The 22,343-nt window shown below is 44.3% G+C and overlaps 1 protein-coding gene across 1 annotated transcript in view; it reads right to left on the bottom strand.

Annotated features, from left to right (window-relative positions):
- The window catches only part of asip1 (agouti signaling protein 1), a 93,536-nt gene extending 72,813 nt beyond the window's left edge, over nt 1-20,723 (bottom strand). The window contains exon 1 of the mRNA XM_072515292.1: nt 20,541-20,723. The gene's annotated coding sequence lies outside the window, so the exon portion shown is untranslated. The remainder of the gene's footprint in view (nt 1-20,540) is intronic.
- Nucleotides 20,724-22,343: the final 1,620 nt, after the last annotated feature.

The following is a 22,343-nucleotide window of genomic DNA, read 5'->3' as shown; positions in this document are numbered from 1 at the left end:
GGCGGGATTCACGGCGGCCAACGGCCATTCTCCGACCCTCTGGGGGGTCGGAGAATGACGCCCAATATTTTAAATATGTCATCATTTCATAGAAAGACTTGCTTTGTCTAAAAGTCAATTGCTGTGACCTGCAAACTGACCTATTTGATTAATGTTATTCATAATAGCTGCACCTTGACCTGAAACCTTCAATGAAGGATACATAATTATATCCAGATCACCTCCACCTTTTATTGGTGCACTTTTCCTACTCAACGAAGGGTGACTAAAGTACTTAATTGAATATTATGTACAGATTTTTTGATCGACTTCCAGAAGGCATTTGATAAAGTCCCTCAAAGAACATTATAATCTTAGGTTGGAGTTCACGGAACGGAAGTCAAATTATTGACTTAGTTAGAAAGTTGGCTGAGCAGCAGGAGACAATGAGTAGGGATAATGGGCAGGATATGATTAGTGTTGTCACACATAGTTTTCCTTCAGGCCTATTTGTAAGAAAATCTTTGATGGTGGAATGGACAGCTACATATCCAAATTTTCTAAGCAGTTTTACAGGCAGTGTAGGTAGAAGTTGAAAATTATGGAAGAAATGTCAAAATGAAGTGAATGGCGAAACTGTGGCAAATGTAAAATAATTAACTTTGGAACGATAAAGGATAGTACAAGGTATTTCTAAATAGTCCAATGAATCTTAGAGGTCCAAATGCATAGATTATTAAAATGCAATGGATAGAAATAATGTAAAAGCTTAATGGAATGCCAAGCTTTATTTCTAGAGGACGAGAACACAAGGGGTAGAAATCATCCTTCAGCTATACAAAGCACTGGTTAGAGCAGATTGGGCGTACTGTGAGCAATTCCGAGCACTATACCTAAGGAAGAATATTTTAGTCTTGGAGAGAGAGCAGCATAGACTTACCAGAATGATATCTGGACCCAAGGATTAAATTATGAGGAGAAATTGGACAAACTAGGGTTAGGATTTTTGCCCTTCCCTCTCTCCCCACAGAGGAGGCGGTGAGCTATTGGCTGCAGGTGGAATCTTCCGGTCCCACCAGAGGTAACAACAATTTGTATTGTTCACCAGCCCCACAACCGGGGAACCTGTCACGGGCCGTTGATTTCAGCGGGACTGAAAGATCCCGTCAGCAGGAAGAGCCAAAAAAATCCTGTTTTGAGAGTTTTATCTCTGGAATTTAGAAGGTCCAGGGTGATTTGATCAAAGTTTGCAATATATATATATATGGAATATTTAACTCCTGCTCTCTCTGTTCCTGAGATATTAAGGGGAACAGCAGGGGTAGAGAGAGGGAAGCTGTTTTTACTGGTTTGGGAATCTAGCACTAGGGGGCATGGTCCCAATCAGAGCTAGATCTACAGAGGTGGAAATAGGGCTGTTTAGCACAGGGCTAAATCGCTGACCTTGAAAGCAGACCAAGGCAGGCCAGTAGCATGGTGTAATTCCCGTACCAGCCTCCCCGAACAGGCGCTGGAATGTGGCGACTAGGGGCTTTTCACAATAACTTCATTTGAAGCCTACTTGTGACAAGCGATTTTCATTTAATTTTTCATTTTTAATTTCAATTGGGAAACACTTCCACTCACAAAGGATCGTAAAATTATAGAATTCTGTTCTGCAAATAGCATTTGATTCTCGGTCAATTATTAAGTTTAAATCTGGTAGAATTCTGTTTACCATGGGCTGGATTCTCCGTTTCAGAAACTATGTCCCCAAGGCGTCGTGAAAACTGTGGTCTTTTACGCCAGAAAAACTGGCGTCAAAAGGCCACAGATACACAGCCTTGCAGGGGGCTAGCAGGCAGCTGTCGTGGAGCTCGCAGCTCCAGCTGCAGATACGCCCCCCCCCCTCCCCCCCCCCCTCGCAGTTCCGGGTCAGAGGCTGTGCATGCGCACGTCGGCAGCCTCCAACGGCTGTGCCGTGCTCCATGGCGGACTCAGACCGCGGACCTGGACCGCAGAAATAGTGCCCCCGATTGGCCGCGCACTCGACCCGGACCGCCCGCACAATAAAAGTCCAGTCCTGAATGAGGCCCCCCCCCAGCCCTCCGATCGGCCCGTCCTAGACTGTGGCGGCCGCGGACTGAGTTTGCAGCCGCCTTGCGAGTATCCTGAATGGCAGGAGCACATTAGAAATAAGTCAACGAGAAATCGGCCGGTCAGGGGCGGAGAACAGCAGGCCGGGCCTCAAGCAATTGCCTCAGGTGGTGGATGCTCGGCGCAGCATATTGCCCGAGTACGCCACTTTTCGGGGGGCAGAGAATCGTGGAACCGACACCGGTCCCGATTTCATGCGTGAAACTGGATTCTCCGCACCGTCGACAAACGCGATTTTGGCTTCGGGGTGCGGAGAATCCAGCCTCATAGGCATTAAGTGACATGGGGAAAATGTAAGTATATGGAGTTAAGTTACAGTTCAATCCATGATTTTATTGAATGATAGGTGAAATGGCCTACTCCTGTTCCCATACTCTTAATGATGTGGAGATGCCGGCATTGGACTGGGGTGAGCACAGTACAACACCAGGTTAAAGTCCAACAGGTTTGTTTCGATGTCACTAGCTTTCGGAACGCTGCTCCTTCCTCAGGTGAATCTGAGGAATCTGCTCACCTGAGGAAGGAGCAGCGCTCCGAAAGCTAGTGACATCGAAACAAACCTGTTGGACTTTAACCTGGTGTTGTAAGACTTCGTACCATATTCTTAATGCCATTGATTACTGTTTTATTCATTTGTTGTAAAGCATGAGCTCAAAAACAGTGAAACCAGTTATCCTAAGTGGAGGAGTCTCTGTTTTCATGGATATAATGGCCGGGATTCTCCAAAATCCCGGTCAAGTGTTGACACCGGCGTAAACACTGAAGTGTTTCATGCCAGCGTCAACGGGCCTCTTGGCTCAGTGATTCAGTGGGCCACAGGGGGCCACAGCGCCGTAGTGCTGCGCGTTTCTCTGGCGCCAATACGCAGCACTGCACTGCCAGCGCAGGTCCGTGTATGCGCGTGATGACCATTTCCGCGCCGGCGCATGCGCGTGCTGGCCATTTGCGTGCCGGTGCCACGCAGCATGGCGGAGCCAAACAGCGTGCCCACGCGGAAGGAGGTAGGCCCCCTCTAGATGGTGCGCGCCCGCCGATCGGTAGCCCCCTGCGGACCCGGCCTGCAAAATAGTGCCCCCACTTTGGCTGGCTCGCGAGCCCCGGACCACCCCCCAACAGTGACCCCAGCCCATGATGGAGCCCCCCCTGCCCGCGGATCGGCCCTCCCTCAACTGTGGCGGCGTTGGACTGAGTCCGCAGCCGCCACGCTGAATTCCCAACGGATGATAGCACACGCGACCGACGCCGTTGAGATCTCGGCCGGTTGGGGGTGGAGCATCAGGGGGCAACGTCCCAGGCAACGTCCTGAGGGCGACAATATGGCAGACTATGCCGCTTTGGAGGGGGCGGAGCATTGCGAAAGCGGTGCCGCATGATTTGGTCAGAAACAGGTATTCTCTGGCTGATCGGCGAACGTGATTTCGCCGTTGGCGACCGAAGAATCCCGCCCAACGTGCTTTTGAACCTCCCAGGCGAGAGAGTGAAGTCTCATCCCAGGACACAAAGGAAAAGCAAAGAAAACGTTATTATGTTGAGGCCCATTAGCTACATGCTCTAAGTCCAAAGTGAGTTCTCATACCGTTAATTTACTTACTGATTTTTTTTGTGTCAACGATTCACTCTCCTGTTTTATTTTGAAAGGATGGGATATCTTTTGAATCATTATCTGCTGCCAACTAGTAGTCATACTTTATCAGTGCTTACTAGAGAGATTTTCAGGATTTTGTGGTCGGCAGTGCACAAATGCATAAGACAAGGGATTGATTGTTTCTCAGGCAGGGAAACAATTATGCTAATTTGCCTGTGATGGCGCCACTCAGACTAAGTGGGTTTGTTGCTCTGGCTAGCATCATTGACTGCACATGCATGACAATTAAGACATCCAGAGAACACTTAGGAATGCTCATCAACCACAAGGACTTCCATTCCGTAATGTGCAGCTGATGTGCATAAGGTGCCCAGTCAGCGTCAAAATGCTTTTGAACTGTAGTATGCTACCCTCTCTGTGAATTCTAGATTCACATCTAGGATCAATAGTTATAGAACATAGAACGATACAGCGCAGTACACGTAGACAATTGATATCCACTTAAAATGAGACTAGTGACCTCTCAGAAACCCAAGGAATAAGCCACAGAAGCAATTCATCTGACCACCTGTATTCAAAATATCTGAAGATGTGTATCAGTTGCCTGGATAGGTCTAGAGGCAACTTTCAATCAGCAACAGCCAGGGTCTCCTGAATGGTTATGGTGTCTTGCACTCCAAGCAACATTGCTAAGGTTCTGCCTGGAGAAAGAACATAGCATAGATTTCAAGGAGAAAGGACAGAAGATGATGCAGACAATGTACCAACTGTGGTGTACATTGGTGCTGGGAATGCCGATGCCTGTAGACAGCACCTTCTTTTTTCAAATTCGATCATGGGACATGAGCATACTGCCAATGTCAATATTTGTTGCAAAACCCAAATTGCTCGTGAGAAGCTGGTGGTGAGCAGCACGGTAGCATAGTGGTTAGCACATTGGCTTCACAGCACCAGGGTCCCAGGTTTGATTCCGGCTGGGTCACTGTCTGTGCGGAGTCTGCACGTTCTCTCCGTGTCTGCGTGGGTTTCCCTTCGGGTGTTCCGGTTTCCTCCCACAGTCCAAAGATGTGCAGATGTAGGTGGATTGGCTATAATAAATTGCCCTTCGTGTCAAAAAAGTAAGGTAAGGTGGGGTTCCGGAAATAGGGTGGAACTGTGGGGATAGGTATGGTGCTCTTTCCAAGGGCCGGTGCAGACTTGATGGGCCGAATGGCCTCCTTCTGCACTGTAAATTCTGTGAATTCTGTGATTCTTGGACCACTGCAGTCCATATCATAGGATTTTACAGTGCAGAAGGAGGCCATTTGGCCCATCGAGTCTTCACCGGCTCTTGGAAAGAGCACCCTACCCAAGGTCAACACCGCCACCCAATCCCCATAACCCAGTAACCCCACCCAACACTAAGGGCAATTTTGGACACTAAGGGCAATTTATCATGGCCAATCCACCTAACCTGCACATCTTTGGACTGTGGGAGGAAACCGGAGCACCCGGAGGAAACCCACGCACACACGGGGAGGATGTGCAGACTCCGCACAGACAGTGACCCAAGCCGGAATCGAACCTGAGACCCTGGAGCTGTGAAGCAATTGTGCTATCCACAAGGCTATGGTGCAGGCACGTCCATAGTAATGTAAGGAAAGGAATTCCAGGATTTTAATCTGCTGATAGGGAATGAACTGCGATATATTTCCAAGTCAGGGTAGTGTGTTGCTTGGAGGGAAACTTGCAGGTGGAAGTGTTCCCATGCAACTGCTGCCCTTGTCCTTCCAGGTTCTTTTTATATTTGTTTACTGCCCATACCTGATCATCCTTGAGAAGGTGATGGTGTGCTCCTTCTTGAACCACTGCAATCATGTATTGCAGGACCACCCATAGTGCTGATAGGAAAGAAGTTCCAGGATTTTGACCCAGCAACAGTGAAGGAACAGAAATGTAGTTCCAAGCCAGGATGGTGTGTGCCTTGGAGATAAACTTGCAGGTAGTGGTGTTCCCATGCTTCTACTGTCCTTGTTCTTCTAGGTGTAGACATCATAGGCTTGGAAGGTGCTGTTCAAGAAGGCTTGCTGAGTTGCTGCACTGTATCTTATAGATGGTCATGCTGCTGCGGCTGTGTTAATGGTGCAGGGAGTGGATGTTTCTCGTGGTGGATTGGGTGCCAATTAAGTGGGCTGCTTTGTCCTGGATCGTGTTTAGTTTCTTGAGGGTTTTGGAGCTGCACTCATCCAGGCAAGTGAAGAGTATTTAATCATACTCCTGACTTGTGCCTTGTAGATATTTAGAACATAGAAATGGGATTTGGGGCATCTGGAGGTGAGCTGTGAGCTAATCGGCAGGATTTCCAGCCTCGGACCTGCTCTGGTAGCCACAGCATTTATATGGCTAGTCCAGTTCCGTTTCTATTCAATGGCAACCCCCCAGTATGTTGATAGTGGGGCATTCAGCAATGGTAATGCCATTGAATGTGAAGGGGAGATGGTTTTCACTCTGGTTGGAGATGGTCATCCAGCAGAGGCAGCAGAGACCAACCAGCAGAGACGGCAGAAGAGGATTCTGGGAGAAGTCAACTCAGTCACCTCGACTGTACTGTGGGTAGCCGAAGAATCCCTCCAATGTCATTGCTCCTGTTTGCACTAGTGATAGAACCTTTGGTCATAGCGCTGAGGTATTCGGGTGAATTGAAGGGGATAAGGTGGGTGGGTGAGTGGTGGAGTGGTGGAGGGAGCATACGTTGTCTCTATATGCTGATGACCTGCTCTTGTATATTACAGATCCAGTCTCCTCTGTGGATGAAACAGTGAAGCTACTGAGGAGCTTTGAAACATTTCAGTGTATAAATTGAACCTGGAAAAGAGTGAATATTTTCCAGTTAAACCCCCAGGGAGGAGATGCCAATCTGGGGATATTGCCTTTCGTCTTGCCAGAGGTAGCTTCCGGTATCTGGATATCCGAATGGCCCATGCTTCATAGGTTAAACTATACAAGTCTGGTGAATAGAGCGAGGTCCGATTTACAGAAGTGGGATAACCTTCTGCCATCCTTGTCAGGCAGAGTCCAGACTGTTAAGCCAAACATTCTCCCAAGGTTTTTATTTCTGTTTCAATGTCTCCCTGTTTTCCTTGCTAAGTCTTTCTTTGCCACGGTTAACAAGTTAATCACCTCCTTTATTTGGGCAGGTAAGTCACAAAGAATTTGTAGGGAATCCCTTCAGAGGGACTAGCGTCGGGAGGCCTAGCATTACCCAATTTGCTCTTTTATTATTGGGCACCAATAATAAAGGTGTTGGGGTGGTTGGGGGAGTCAGATTCCTATGGGGGTGGATCGAGGTGAGTTCATGTAAGGGCACAGAGTTTACTAGCATTTATAATGGCTTCGCTCCCATTCTCCCCGGTGAGGTATTCCTTGAAGACGGTGGTGATATGGAACTAGTTTAGGCAGCATTACAAGCTGAGGGCCATGTCAGCCCCTATCTGCAGCAATCATTTGTTTCTGCTGTTGGGTTTGGATGGAACATTTCAGTCGTGGGAAGAAAAGGTCTTGAGTGTTTTGGAGATCTGTTAAGTGGGGGGACAGTTTGCTAGTTTGGAGGAGTTTACGGCAACATTTCAATTGTCAGGGGTGCACAGAAGGCTTGTCCTACATTTCCCTTAGCACCGCAATCCTGCTTGCTGGGAAGAATTCTGTTACTGGTGAGTCTAGTGGAAGGCGGGGGGGCAGCATTTCAAACATTTATGGGCAGATCATGTTAATGGAAGTTGTCTCGCTGGACCAGATGAGAGGCAATTGGGAAGAGGAGCTGGGACGTATTTTGGATGAGGACATGTGGTGTGAGGCCCTTCGTACGGTGCTGTTAGATGATTTGGACATTCTGAATTCTCCCTCCGTGTAGCCGAACACTGGCGCTTTTCACGGTAACTACATTGCAGTGTTAATGTAAGCCTACTTGTGACAATAAAGATTATTATTATTAGCTCTTGTCAGTTACGGCATATCTCCATTTTAATATGTGGGGCCTACTGATCCACACAGTATTATTTCAGGATTCTCTTTTTCTTCCACCATCTGGATAACAAATAACTCAAATTTCTCAACAGCCTAAGGGCCCACTAAGTTTAAAAAGGCATTAGCTTGTACCTTTTTTGACTTGCAGATGATATAACACCGCAGTAAATATCTCACTCCTCCATGGCTTTTCCCAACTGCCTGCAATGTTTTCTTCAAAGACGAGCGGTTATAAATGAATGTGGCAACGTCCTTGCACCATACTGCCAACTCATGACACCAGGTAAATATGTTGGGTTGCAGATACACTGACAACAAGGACTTATACAAAATAGTTTGTTCACTACCTGAGCAGCTACTTCATGCTTGTGCTCTGTCTGCACTCCCAGGGAGAACACACGCACTCCCGACACATGACCAATTTTGTAGCCGTGTCATCGTGTGACCACTTGGTCTACAATATTGGTAGACTGGGGGACATGCCAGGCCATGACAATACAGATTATGGTTGAGTACAGTTCTGCTGCACCTCATTGATGCTCAGTTTTGAGTTACTGGATCGTTTTTAAATCTATCCCATTTAGCACAGTGATAATGTCACACAATATGACGGAGAGTAATCTCAGTGTGAATACCAGACTTCATCTCCTCAAGGGCTCCCACCGATACTGTCATGGTAATATGATGATCAGTGAAACGCATTGCGAAACCCTGAGGGCATGCCTTGGAAGTTCTTTTCCCATAATGTTTTGAACAGTGAAAGACCACCATCTACTGATTGAAATTTGACACTGCAATTGTGGGAAACATTTTCTGTCAGTCGTGGGAACATAAAAACAGGATTCGCCCCTCTAATTTTGAATAGGATGAGGCCATTCAAATAGATAGATAATGGTTGTTTGGGGCAGCACAGTGTTAGCACTGTTGCTTCACAGCACCAGGGTCCCAGGTTCGATTCCCGGCTTGGGTCACTGTCTGTGTGGAGTCTGCACGTTTTCCCTGTGTCTGTGTGGGTTTCCTCCGGGTGCTCCGGTTTCCTCCCACAAGTCCCGAGTAATACCAAGTAGATAATTTGGGCATTCTGAATTCTCCCTCTGTGTACCCGAACAGGCGCCGGAATGTGGCGACTCGGAGCTTTTCACAGTAACTTTGTTGCAGTGTTAATGTAAGCCTACTTGTGACAATAAAGATTATTATTATTATCTACGGTTCTGGAACTCTTAATATCCTTACCTAGCAAAAAAGTATTGAACTTTTAATTTTTTTTTAATTGATCACTAACCTGAGCACCTTTTTGGGGAGATTTCCATGACCATGGACTAGCACGCCTAGTCTATGCTATCTGCCCCTATAATTTAATGTTTTTATTCCTGGTATCATTCTGATAATTCCACCACATACCCTCCACGGTCTGTATGTTTTTCTTAAGGTATGGTGCCCAGACTGACCGCAGTGTCCTAGATGCAGTAACTAGAGATATAAGTTACTGATCCATAACTTCTACCTCATTGTATTCTAGCCCCATTGACATGAATGCCAACATTCCATTAGCTTTTTAAATTATTTTTTGTACCTGTCCATTAACCTTTGTGATTTTTATACATGGACTGTTCACTCTCTCTGCTCCTTCACAGTTCCTTCTTTTGACCATTTAGGAAATACTCTGATCTATCTTTCTAGGGTCCTAAGTGCTGTAATGCCAGAGCCAGACCTTGGGCGGCATTCTCCAGCTGCGCCCGCACTGCGACCAGAGAATCCCGCCCGAGGTCAATAGACTTATCCATTGTCTACGTCTTGCCTGAGGCGATCTTACAGCGGGCGGGGGGGATGAATCCAACCCCTTCTATTCCTTTCTTCCTATGAGAATTGCATATTTGTTTCCCATCAGTGTTATTCAAGTTAATAGTTTATTAATGCTGCTGTTTTATTATACCTGCCAGTTTACCTTGAGGCCAACTGGATATTTGAAAAAGACAGAAACGTTTCACCATGTGCTGATAAATACAGGTAAGGTTTGCTTGAAATTTCAGTATAATCCCTTCCCCGCAAGGGGAACTTATGCTCAATTATCCATTATCTTATCCATTAAGCAACACGGTCGCACAAGTGGATAGCACTGGTCATTATCACATTGCTTTATTGTCACAAGTAAGCTTACATTATCACAGTAACTTCGTTGCAGTGTTAATGTAAGCCTACTTGTGACAATAAAGATTATTATTATTAAAACCTGGAAAAATTCAGAGGAGCATGAGTTCATCAGATATGAATGCTTCTCAGGAATGAATCATCAAGCTGAGAGTTATTGACACTAACATACAAAGCATTAAACCAATTTGGCAGGTGTGACAAAGTAGATCTTCCATACTTGGGAGCAGTTTTAATGGGTCAGATTGTCTATCCTTCTGAAACTATTGCCGGTTGCAGGGGATCTTTATGAGATGTAACTTTTCACTGAGTTTCAGTTCCATTTAATTTTGTTAAAAAAGTGAGGTTGAAGAGTGTTACCATGACCGGGTAATCAGTGTTTTAGCAATATTGTTTGATGGATATATATTGGTCAGGAGAACTCTTCTACTCTTCTTCAAACTGTTTGGCACCTGGCGCTGTTCTCGTTTTCTGCCTCTCCCGCTATTCACCGGCCTCGTTTTGATCGAGCGTGAGTGCAACGAGGCCAGAGAATTGCACCCGAGAACCGTGCCAGGCGCCAAACAGTTTGCAATGCAACCAGCCCGCTCCCATAGGCGAAATCGGGATCTTGCCGTAGTGTGGCAGCCTCCGGTCATTCAGTGGCCTCCCCAGAAAGTGGTCACATTGGCACCGATTAGTACTCCTTTTTAAAAACTAGCGGAAGGGTTTCTGTGTGGATCTGAGGAGGTGCGTAGCCTCACAGGCAAAGCGGCCGGGGCCACTGGGCATGCCACCTCAGTGCTCACCGGGGAATGGGGAACCTTGGCTGTGGGACCTTCCACAGGGGTGGGCCGCCATGGGAGGGTGGGGATGAGGCAATCGGGGACAACCGGAGGGCAATCATGCTCGACAACACCATGCCAACCCCTGGATCATGTGTACCTGTTCCCTGGGCAACACTTGTCCATGCCCATCTGCCCCACTGACGACCCATAACTCCCACTGACTGCCGAGGCCTCTGGCCATGCAGCTGAAGGCTATCGCTAATAGGGAATTGGCAACCGTGGCTAAGTGAGCACTTCACACATCCCAAGAGGATTCCTGTGGGTGGGTGGGCCATGTAGCATGTGGGAGTCATTGCCTAGCATCCCAATCACACCTTGATGCCTGAACACTGTGCTTGAACACTGCGGGAGGCAGTCACACCACACACGCAGCAGCCAAAATCTGTACACCCAGGGGATCTGACACAGCTTCGGGAACATGTCCAGATGGTGGGTGCGTGCTACGAAGAGGGGGGGGTGCCTGGAGAGATAGGCCGAGGGTTTGGTGGTCGGCCCGCATTGTGGAAGAAAGTGACAGAAGCGTCATACTGGTTGTGCTGGACACCACAATAGTTTGAATTTAATTTTCAAGCTGATCTCAGGAATATATTTAAAGTCATTGAACTGTTATCAGGTTAACATCTAGTCCACAAAGTGATTTTTTGGATTATTTTACAAATGAATGTAAATTTAGAAAGAAGCAGAATAGTAGTTATTCACCTGAAGCTAAGCCAGGACTTGAATCATAGAATGGTTATCACACAGCAGGAGGCCATTCAGTCAATTGTGTGTGCCAGCTCTCTGCAAAAGCAACTGTTTAGCTCTAATCCCCTGCCTGACCCATAGCCCTGCAAATGTTTTCTCTTCACATAATGATCCAATTATTTTTTTGAAAGCCACAATTAAATCTTCCTCCACTTCACTCTCATGCTGTGCATTCCAGATCCTAATCCCTTGCTGCTTAAAAAGCTATTCCTCATGTCACCATGGCTTCATTTGCAACCTCCTTGAATCACTATCCTTTGCTTCTCAATCCTTCTACCAATGGGGACAGTTCTTCCGATGTACTCTGACCAGACCCCTCATGATTTTGAACACATCTATCAAGTTTCCTCTCAACCTTCTCTTCTCCTAGGAGAAAGCTTCAATTTCACCAATCTGTCTGCACTACCAAAGTTCCTCATCCCTGGAACTCTTCTTGTGAATTTTTTCATCCTCTCTAATGCCTTCATAGTCTTCCTAATGTATGGTGCCCAGAACTGGACACAATGCTCCAATTAAGGTCAAACCAATGTTTCACACTTCCTTTTTTTTTCACTACTTTCCTTTTCTGTTTTATTAGCAAAGTGCAAAATCCATTTTAATGTTAATAGAAAGCATCTAGCCTCTCAGATAATTTTACCGAGAAGCCGAATTGAAGGTACAAGACTGGTAGTATAGGATTAAGTTTAAAAGAGAATATGATTGTTGGGGTAAATCAAGCAGTGGTCAGGCAACATTAAGCTTATGCTTTTGAAACCTTCATATTATAAAGCAGAAAGAACATGTATTTATATACTCCCTTCCATCTGCAGTAAGTAATGTAATCCCTTTGAGGTTGTTGATCCATAGCTGGAGCTTTCTTAAGCAGAGAGGGAGGAAGAAAGAAAGGGAGAAATATTTATATCTGTTTACCCTCTCCCACAAAGATTGTTACACAATTATAATTCCCAAACTTCAAAAGTTAACCATACAAATTCTACTTAGTCCCCTGGATGGACCAAATAATAAGTGTATTGCTCTGCATAGAAGTGAGACAAACAGGACATAAGAATATAAGAACTAGGAGCAGGAGTAGGCCATCTGGCCCCTCGAGCCTGCTCCACCATTCAATTAGATCATGGCTGATCTTTTGTGGACTCAGCTCCACTTTCCGGCCCGAACACCATAACCCTTAATCCCTTTATTCTTCAAAAAACTATCTATCTTTATCTTAAAAACATTTAATGAAGGAGCCTCAACTGCTTCACTGGGCAAGGAATTCTATAGATTCACAACCCTTTGGGTGAAGAAGTTCCTCCTAGGCTCAGTCCTAAATCTACTTCCTCTTATTGCATAACCTCCCTAGCCTTAAACTCCATCCCTCTAGCAATGAAGGACAACATTCCATTCGCCTTCTTAATCACCTGTTGCACCTGTAAACCAACTTTTGCGACTCATGCACTAGCACACCCAGGTCTCTCTGCACAGCAGCATGTTTTAATATTTTATCATTTAAATAATAATCCCTTTTGCTGTTATTCCTGCCAAAATGGATAACCTCACATTTGTCAATATTGTATTCCATTTGCCAGACCCTAGCCCATTCACTTAACCTATCCAAACCCCTCTGCAGACTTCCGGTATCCTCTGCACTTTTTGCTTTACCACTCATCTTAGTGTCGGCTGCAAACTTGGACACATTGCCTTTGGTCCCCAACTCCAAATCATCTATGTAAATTGTGAACAATTGTGGACCCAACACTGATCCCTGAGGGACACCACTAGCTACTGATTGCCAACCAGAGAAACACCCATTAATCCCCACTCTTTGCTTTTTATTAATTAACCAATCCTCTATCCATGCTACTACTTTACCCTTAATGCCATGCATCTTTATCTTATGCAGCAACCTTTTGTGTGGCACCTTGTCAAAGGCTCTCTGGAAATGCAGATATACCACATCCATTGACTCCCCGTTATCTACCGCACTGGTAATGTCCTCAGAAAATTCCACTAAATTAGTTAGGCATGACCTGCCCTTTATGAACCCATGCTGCATCTGCCCAATGGGACAATTTCCATCCAGATGTCTCGCTATTTCTCCCTTGATGATAGATTCTAGCATCTTTCCTACTACCGAAGTTAAGCTAACTGGTCTATAATTACCCGCTTTCTGCCTACCTCCTTTTTTAAACAGTGGTGGCACGTTTGCTAATTTCCAATCCGCCGGGACAACCCCAGAGTCTAATGAATTTTGGTAAATTATCACTAGTGCATTTGCAATTTCCCTAGCCATCTCTTTTAGCACTCAGGGATGCATTCCATCAGGGCCAGGAGACCTGTCTATCTTTAGCCCCATTAGCTTGCCCATCACTACCTCCTCAATGATAACAATCATCTCAAGGTCCTCACCTGTCATTGCCTCATTTCCATCAGTCACTGGCATGTTATTTGTGTCTTCCACTGTGAAGACCGATCCAAACAACCTGTTCAATTCCTCAGCCATTTCCTCATCTCCCATTATTAAATCTCCCTTCTCATCTTCTAAAGGACCAATATTTACCTTAGCCACTCTTTTTTGTTTTATATATTTGTAGAAAAATTTACTGTTTTTATATTCTGAGCAAGTTTACTCTCATCTATCTTTCTCTTCTTTATAGCTTTTTTAGTAGCTTTCTGTTGCCCCCTAAAGATTTCCCAGTCCTCTAGTCTCCCACTAATCTTTGCCACTTTGTATGCTTTTTCCTTCAATTATTTCCTTAGATATCCACGGCCGATTATCCCTCTTTCTACTGTCCTTCCTTTTAGTTGATATAAACCTTTGCTGAGCACTGTGAAAAATCGCTTGGAAGGTTCTCCACTGTTCCTCAACTGTTTCACCATAAAGTCTTTGCTCCCAGTCTACCTTAGCTAGCTCTTCTCTCATCCCATTGTAATCTCCTTTGTTTAAGCACAAAACACTAGTGTTTGATTTTACCTACTCACCCTCCATCTGTATTTTAAATTCCACCATATTGTGATCGCTCCTTCCGAGAGGATCCCTAACTATGAGATCATTAATCAATCCTGTCTCATTACACAGGACCAGATCTAGGACCACTTGTTCCCTCGTAGGTTCCATTACATACTGTTCTAGGAAACTATCGCGGATACATTCTATAAACTCCTCCTCAAGGCTGCCTTGACCGACCTGGTTAAACCAATCGACATGTAGATTAAAATCCCCCATGATACCTGCTGTACCATTTCTACATGTATCCGTTATTTCTTTGTTTATTGCCTGCCCCACCATAATGTTACTATTTGGTGGCCTATAGACTACTCCTATCAGTGACTTTTTCGACTTGCTATTCCTGATTACCAACCAAATGGATTCAACCTTATCCTCCATAGCACCGATGTCATCCCTTACTATTGCCCGGGTGTCATCCTTAAATAACAGAGCTACACCACCTCCCTTACCATCCACTCTGTCCTTCCGAATAGTTTGATACCCTTGGATATTTAACTCCCAGTCGTGACCATCCTTTAACCATGTTTCAGTAATGGCCACTAAATCATAGTCATTCACGATGATTTGCGCCATCAACTCATTTACCTTATTCCGAATGCTAGGTCAGAATGGTCCCACATTTTTGATGAGTGATTTGATCACAGCTGGTAACACAATGACTATGGAGGGAAAAAAGCACCAGCTAGCATTCCCACTGTTGCTCACTCTCCAGCGACCTCATATTGGGTGAGGACATCACCGACCATAACTGTTATTGGCAGCCCCCAAATCCCACCCATCCCCCGCCCCAGATTAAGATTTGCTAACCTCATGAAGGCTTTTTCATGGCCAAATAACTGACTTAGTGCACACATCCTGAACTCAGATTTGTAAATTACTGTTGGTCCACTGAAGAGGACTGGTTCCAATTGATGAGAGAGGATCTGATCAAAGTGCATACATTTCTTTTAAAAATCTTTTTATTGGCATTTTCAAAATTATATACATTGCCTTTTGTTTTCATTTATTGTACAGTCACAAAGGTTTCTTCTTAGGTTTCTCTATTTACAGTCTGTCACCGTCTGGATCAGCATACACTCCTCCTCCCCCCCCCCCCCCCACCCCCCTCCAGCTCCCCTCTCCCTGACCCCCCCTCCTTCCATTCCCCCCTTCTTCACTGCTCCTCCCCATTCTTTCTTGCTGGGTTTTGCTACCTCACCTTGCTCACCTCCCCCCCCCCTCTCTTCCCGGTGCTCCCTCGCTTTCCTTTTTCTGTCTTGTCCTGGCTATTTCTCCCTGGCTACTGGCTATTTGTTTATTTATGTGTTGGCCACAAACAGGTCTCTGAACAGTTGGGTGAATGGCTCCCATGTTTTATGGAAGCCCTCTTCCGACCCAAGGATGGTGAATTTGATTTTCTCCATTTGGAGGAATTCCGATAGATCGGACAGCCATTCTGCAGCTTTAGGTGGTTCTGCTGATCGCCAACCGAGCAGGATTCTGCGGCGGGCGATCAGGGAGGCAAAGGCAAGGGCGTCCGCCCTCCTCCCCATGAAGAGATCTGCCTGGTCTGATACCCCGAAGACTGCCACTTTCGGGCATGGCTCCACCCTCATCCCCACCGCTTTGGACATTGCCTCAAAGAAGGCTGTCCAGTACCCAACAAGTCTGGGGCAAGACCAGAACATGTCGGCATGGTTGACCGGTCCTCCTTGGCACCGTTCACATTTGTCCTCCACCTCCGGGAACAACCTGCTCATTCGGGTTCTGGTCAAGTGGGCTCTATGTACCACTTTTAGCTGCGTTAGGTTGAGCCTCACTCATGTGGAGGTAGAGTTGACCCTGTGCAGTGCTTCGCTCCAGAATCCCCACTCTATTTTGAACCCCAAGTCTTCCTCCCATTTCCTCCTTGTCGTGTCCAGTTCGGTGTCGGCCTTCTCTAGCAGTCGTTCATACATGTCACTACAGTTCCCTCTGCCTAGGATGTCTGCGTCCAGTAGCTCTTCTAATAGTGTCTGTCATGGTGTCACGGGTATGTCCTTGTCTCCTTCCGTAGGGAGTTTTTAAGATGCAGGTATCTGAGTTTGTTGCCTTTAGCTAGATGGAATCTCTGTGTCAGTTCTTCCAGTGTTGTGATCCTACCGTCAGTGTATTCAAGGTGCATAAAATACTAAATGGGATTGATAAAGTGAATGTAGACCAAATGTTCCCTCTTGTGGGGCAGTCAAGAATGAGAGGTCACAGATCCAGGTTGAGAGGCGGTAGATTTAGAACTGAGATGAGGAGGAACTACTTTTCACAGACTGTGGTGAATTTATGGAACTCGCTGTCCCTTAGTGCGGTGAAATCTGAGTCATTAAATGGTTTACAGAAGGGGATAGATATATTTCTGATTTTTTAAAATAGGTTAAAGGGATATGGGGAACAGCCAGGGAGGTGGCTTTGTGACCAGGAAGAGGTCAGCTATGATCTGATTGAATGGTGGAGCAGATTCAAAGGACTAAATTCCCTACTTCCGCTCCTAATTCCTATGTTCCTATGAATCAAAGCCCTGATGAGACCCCTTCTAAGGGAGGGGAAAGCAAACTAAATTATTAATGGTCAGCAATAAAGAAACATTTTTCTACATTAAGGCCTGTGTTCAGGGATATTGTTGTTTTGCATCCTGCATGGTGTTAAGAGGCGGAAGATATTGCCAAAACAAAAAGTGATCTTCAGTGTGAGCCGGAATGTGCATTCTTGACTAAAGACATCTTAAAAGTTGAATTCAACCCAGATACCCACTTATAAATAAAACCACGTCCTTCTTATAAGAGGATATTAAATATTAGTTTCTAATCACCACATTTGTCATCACTTCAGTTGGTTGGCACTCTCCAGTACATTTGTTTTTTTTTCTTATTTCAAGAGTACTTTCCTCCTAACTGTTACTCTCTTTATCAGAAGCCACGATGTTCAAATACTGCTTCTAACAACTTAGTCCTGCAAGCCACCGCTGATTTTAAATTCCCTTTCCCTGTTTCCAATCCTCTGAGCCCTCTCTGATTTTGAATAACCAGGAGTACTTCCGCCGAAGCTGTGAGTAAAGGTTCCGTTCCTTGTTAAAAATCATGTCCCCTTTCTATGAACCAAAATGAAAGTATAACTTGTATATATGACGCACCCCATACTTAGTGTTTGCCCAAACAGGGATATCATTTTTGGTTAGTATACCTGAATATAATGTATACATATTAGCATAAACAAATCGCTAGAGATTGGTATTCTAAGGTAACTGGTATTTTATGAATACCTATATAACTGTAATAACTGTCGTGGCATTGCCGAATATATTGTGGGGTCTTAAAGTGCTGAGGTGGTATTCCATGTTTGCTTAACAGTTGCAAAGTTTGAAACTTAGTTTCCAAAAATATAAACTTACAATATCTTCAACAGAGGTTGTGTGAAAAATAACTAAAACACGAGACACATTTTCCATTATGGCAATGATCTGAGAGTTCGTTTATGCTGCCATTTTAGATACTCCTCGATATTAAGTAGTGATCGTATAAGTAAAATTACCGGGGTAACTATTCTTTTAAAAAGATCATTACAATTTAACATGTCGATTGCACAATTTTGTTAATGTTCCAAGTCAATCAAGGGACTTTTACCTTTGCTAAAAAAGATAATTCCCGAATTTCGCCTGTAATTACTCGCCCGCTAACAGATCACACACATGCAATACGTCCAATGTTCCCAGAGTGTGATGTTACCAGATTGTTAACTATGAAGAACAGTGGCCTTTTGCCTGTTTGTCGCGTAAAAAAATAATTTCACTTATTGAGCTTTAATAGATAGACCCATCAAATTATTTTCACATCCATTAATCAGCGAGAACCGCCCTAGATTTTTCTCAACTAGAATCCACGTTCCTCGATGCCATTCTGGTCATATTCCAGTCCCGGTTCATTCATTCAGAAGTCTACGCAATCTCCAGTGCATCTAAATTGCATAGCTTTTACAAAGCCTTTACAGTTCACATTTTAAACAGGACTTTTCAGAAATATTAAATATTAATCGGCTTTAATGACTGGGAATAAAAATATCGCCTGATCTCTACATATCCTCTGGGTTCAGGTGTAAGAGATGGGTCACAGGAGGAATTAGTTCAGCTGCAATAAATGGTCGTTAGTCCCTAAATATTATCTACTAAAAATGTATCCCATGGTCACTTCAAAATGCCTCGTATCCCTTCAGCTGTAATCTTCTCCAGCCCTTCAGCTCTCTCTGAAAGCTCTGCATTCCGGATTTTAATCGCTCCACCACTTCCTGGGGCTGGGACTTTGGAATCTGCTCCCCAAACTCTCTGACTCTCAGTCTTTCTTTAAAACCTATCTCTTTGTTAAGACTTTTGGCCATCTGTCCTAATATTTTATATGGTTCGGTGTCAAGTTGCGTTTGATAATCGCTTCCGCGAAGCATTTATGTTAAAGGCGCTCTCTGAATACAAGTTGTTGTCCAGTGACTGTTGATACTTAGGTAACAACAGCTGTCACGTTGTCTACAGCCAGTTCCCACAAATAGCAACGCCAATTGGATTTTTTGGCGGTGATTTGATGGCGTAGTGCTTACCAGGGCAAGGGGGCGACTCTTATGTGAATATTGCCATTGAATCGTCGAGTTTAATTCCTTATTTAGTCCACAACATGTTCTATAATGCAGTTTCTTCAGTATTGCATTGAGATCGTAAAGATTTTACATAAGACGCAATTTTGACATTTGAATTACATTAATTGATCATTCAGCCTATCGAATACCTCTAATAGCTTCTGGTGGAAATGGTTTAAAATGTAACAAGGGGTGAAATCTGCTATTATATTCAAGCGTTTGATATGGGGGAAATTAAAAATGGGCTTGAGAAGAACGGATGGGGCCTCTTTAAAAAAAAAAGTCAGATCAGCCTCTATAACATTGGCAATGAGTGTGGTCTCAAATCCATGCCCAGGTTCTATTTCATCCCTGTGCGCTTGCTTTGCTTCGCCGAGGACTCCATGGGATGTGCCTAATCCGAAAGGGCAATCTTCTTTTCAGAGTCCCAGGTTCTTATGTCATGGAATTCTGCTATTGGCACAGCTGGTGGTCTAGATTTATTCAGGGCCAGACTAGATTGCTCCTCAAAATAACTTTATTTTGAAAGTCCATTGTATTCGGTTGCATGCACTGCTAAAAACTTGTCCTGATGAACAATGTTCCAAGCACTTTTCCACATTGTTGTAACCCAGGGCATCCTAAGGAGCAACATTTGGCAGATCTAAATCTAAACGAAATGGAATGCAAAGTTTAGGTTATTTTTTAAGTAACGTATTTGGATAGCTGGAAGGACAATTAATGGGTTAGGCCTAAAAATTATTAATTGACCTTGGTAATTGAAAGCAGGACTACATACCGAAGTGAAACCTCATTTACTATGGAGTGAATTTGCGCCACATTTTGCAGTCCTGACGACGTTTCCCAACAGTCTTGTGCACAGAATTTCCTACACGATCCAGCGACGGCTACGTGTTCTCATCACTTCCCTCATTTGTTTTTTCTCTATTGGTTCTGTTACTAGCTGGAGAAAGCCGCCGATTTTATTATTTTCGAAAACCTCAGAATTGAATCCACTTTGAAAGGCCCGAGCAGATCTGACCTCGACTATTTTAAAAAATTGCAAAGAATTTGGATTATCCAAACCAACACACAGGAGTCTTTCACCTCGGAACGGATTCGCTCAAAACGACAATAACACCCACAGTCCCGAAATAAACCTGATAATCATTCATGTTTCCATTTCGTGAAATTTACAGCAAATCGAAGGTTCGAAAGTCTGCAAAACGCACCGGTAAAAACCACTCTAAATTCGTAATTGAATTCTGGAAGACTTTTCTCATTGGAATATGCCATTCTTTCGAGCCACTAATATCACAAATGTATATATTAATTTTTAGAAGGAAGCTGCACATTGTTTTTCGGAAAAACATTTTGTCGAATTTAATTCACTACCTCCCCAATAGCAAACCTAAGCACAAACAATTCAGAAATGTTTGCACAGTCTGTATAAAACTCCGGCCGAATTAATTGCTCATATATAAAGATTCGGGTTGAATGGTGACTGAAGAGGTTCACCTACCCGTCCAGACCGCTTCGTTGCTCAATGGGAGTTGGTTCTGAGTTCTGGAAATCTACAACTCAGCCATCCGGGAACGACTTAAATAAACACTTTTTTTGCATTTCCCCCTCCCCTTCTCAAAATAACCTGAAGGCAGTACTGTATATTGTTTTCCTACGTCCCCTGCTTTCTTCCTCCTCCCCCCGGGAGGAAGAATGGCACATCCCCTGTCAACGCAGGCAAACATTTGCGGACTGACTGGTTGAAGGTTAAGAGTCAAAGAGAGGAGAAGTTTTTTTTCAAGAAAGAAACCATTCTCTGAAAGAGAGAAAAAAAGTGTGTTTCGAGTTCATATTCCAGTTCTTTAAAAAAAGATGTGAGCAATCAGAGGAAGATGAAATCTCTAAAAGAAAGTGACTGACGGAGTGCCAGTAAGGTTCTGATTTAACAGATTATTGGCTAGAAAGGACGAATAACCAATTATAATTACATACCATGATAGTAAGATATTATCAAATTGATTACTGCAGATTGTTTAAAGGGCTGGCAGGGCATTGTTGTTATCAAACTTGTACAGCATATTGTAAGGCATCAGCGAGCACATTTTATTGAAGCATCCATGTAATTACTCAGGGCTTCCTCAAGGTCTTCTTGTTTATAGTTTATAGAATTTACAGTGCAGAAGGAGGCCATTCGGCCCACCGAGTCTGCACCAGCTCTTGGAAAGAGCACCCTACCCAAGCCCACACCTCCACCTTATCCCCATAACCCAGCAACCCCACCCAACACTAAGGGCAATTTTGGACACTAAGGGCAATTTTTGGACACATGGCCAATCCACCTAACCTGCACATCTTTGGACTGTGGGAGGAAACCGGAGCACCCGGAGGAAACCCACGCACACACGGGGAACGTGCAGACTCCGCACAGACAGTGACCCAAGCCGGGAATCCAACCTGGGACCCTGGAGGTGTGAAGCAATTGTGCTAACCACTGTACTACCGTGATGCCCACGGTTCTGGTTGATGCCCATCTCTCCCAATTTACACAGTGAAGCTCGATGCTTCACCTAGGTTTTTTTCTCTATGTGACACGTTCTAATGCACCTGGATAGCACACCACATTGGATGTATGTACAACCAGTTGACGGATACACACTGTTCCTCGTGCCATGAACTGCCTCCATCTGAACTTTCATTTGATGAGATTTTTAAAACAATGTTTAAATTTAACCAACGCTCTTTTGCACTCGCTATTTGTCATGTTGGAGTCCAGCCCCATATTTTGGCAGTTAAACACTTCCCAGAGGAAAATAACAGTGAACTAAAATGCAGCGTATCTTTAATCGAATGGATCACAAAATATAGTAAGTTTTGTAAGTGGAGAAGTAGTTGAATTAACATTGCTTTGAATTTAGAACATGGAGTGTGTTATTGGACAAACACCAGAAAATGCCATAATCTTTTATTTTCCTCTGCAGAAAAAGTCTCAAAACATTTGCGAAAACCGCATCTAATTATTAATATTCAACAAAAATATATCGGAAGTAAATATGACTTTTAATTGTGTTTATTTGTGTTATTTATTTTACAAGCTTTGAATATTTAGGATGACCAATCACTGCAGCAATCAGCGTTTTCTGCGTTGAAATTTTGTTAAACTTTGAAAACCATGGCTAAAATTATGAAAATAAATTTAAAGAACCTCCAATATTTGTCTCTTTTTAATAGAGCTGGACTGCATCTTGTTTTCAGACTCGTCCATTCTCGTGTATTTCTTTCATTTAAAATTAAGTTTTATTTCACTTTGACGGGAAAGATTTTC

The sequence above is a fragment of the Scyliorhinus torazame genome, chromosome 8 (genome assembly GCF_047496885.1).
Source record: "Scyliorhinus torazame isolate Kashiwa2021f chromosome 8, sScyTor2.1, whole genome shotgun sequence".
NCBI classification, from domain to species: domain Eukaryota; kingdom Metazoa; phylum Chordata; class Chondrichthyes; order Carcharhiniformes; family Scyliorhinidae; genus Scyliorhinus; species Scyliorhinus torazame.
Note: the sequence above shows the minus strand (reverse complement) of the source record. Positions and strands in the feature narration are given on the sequence as shown.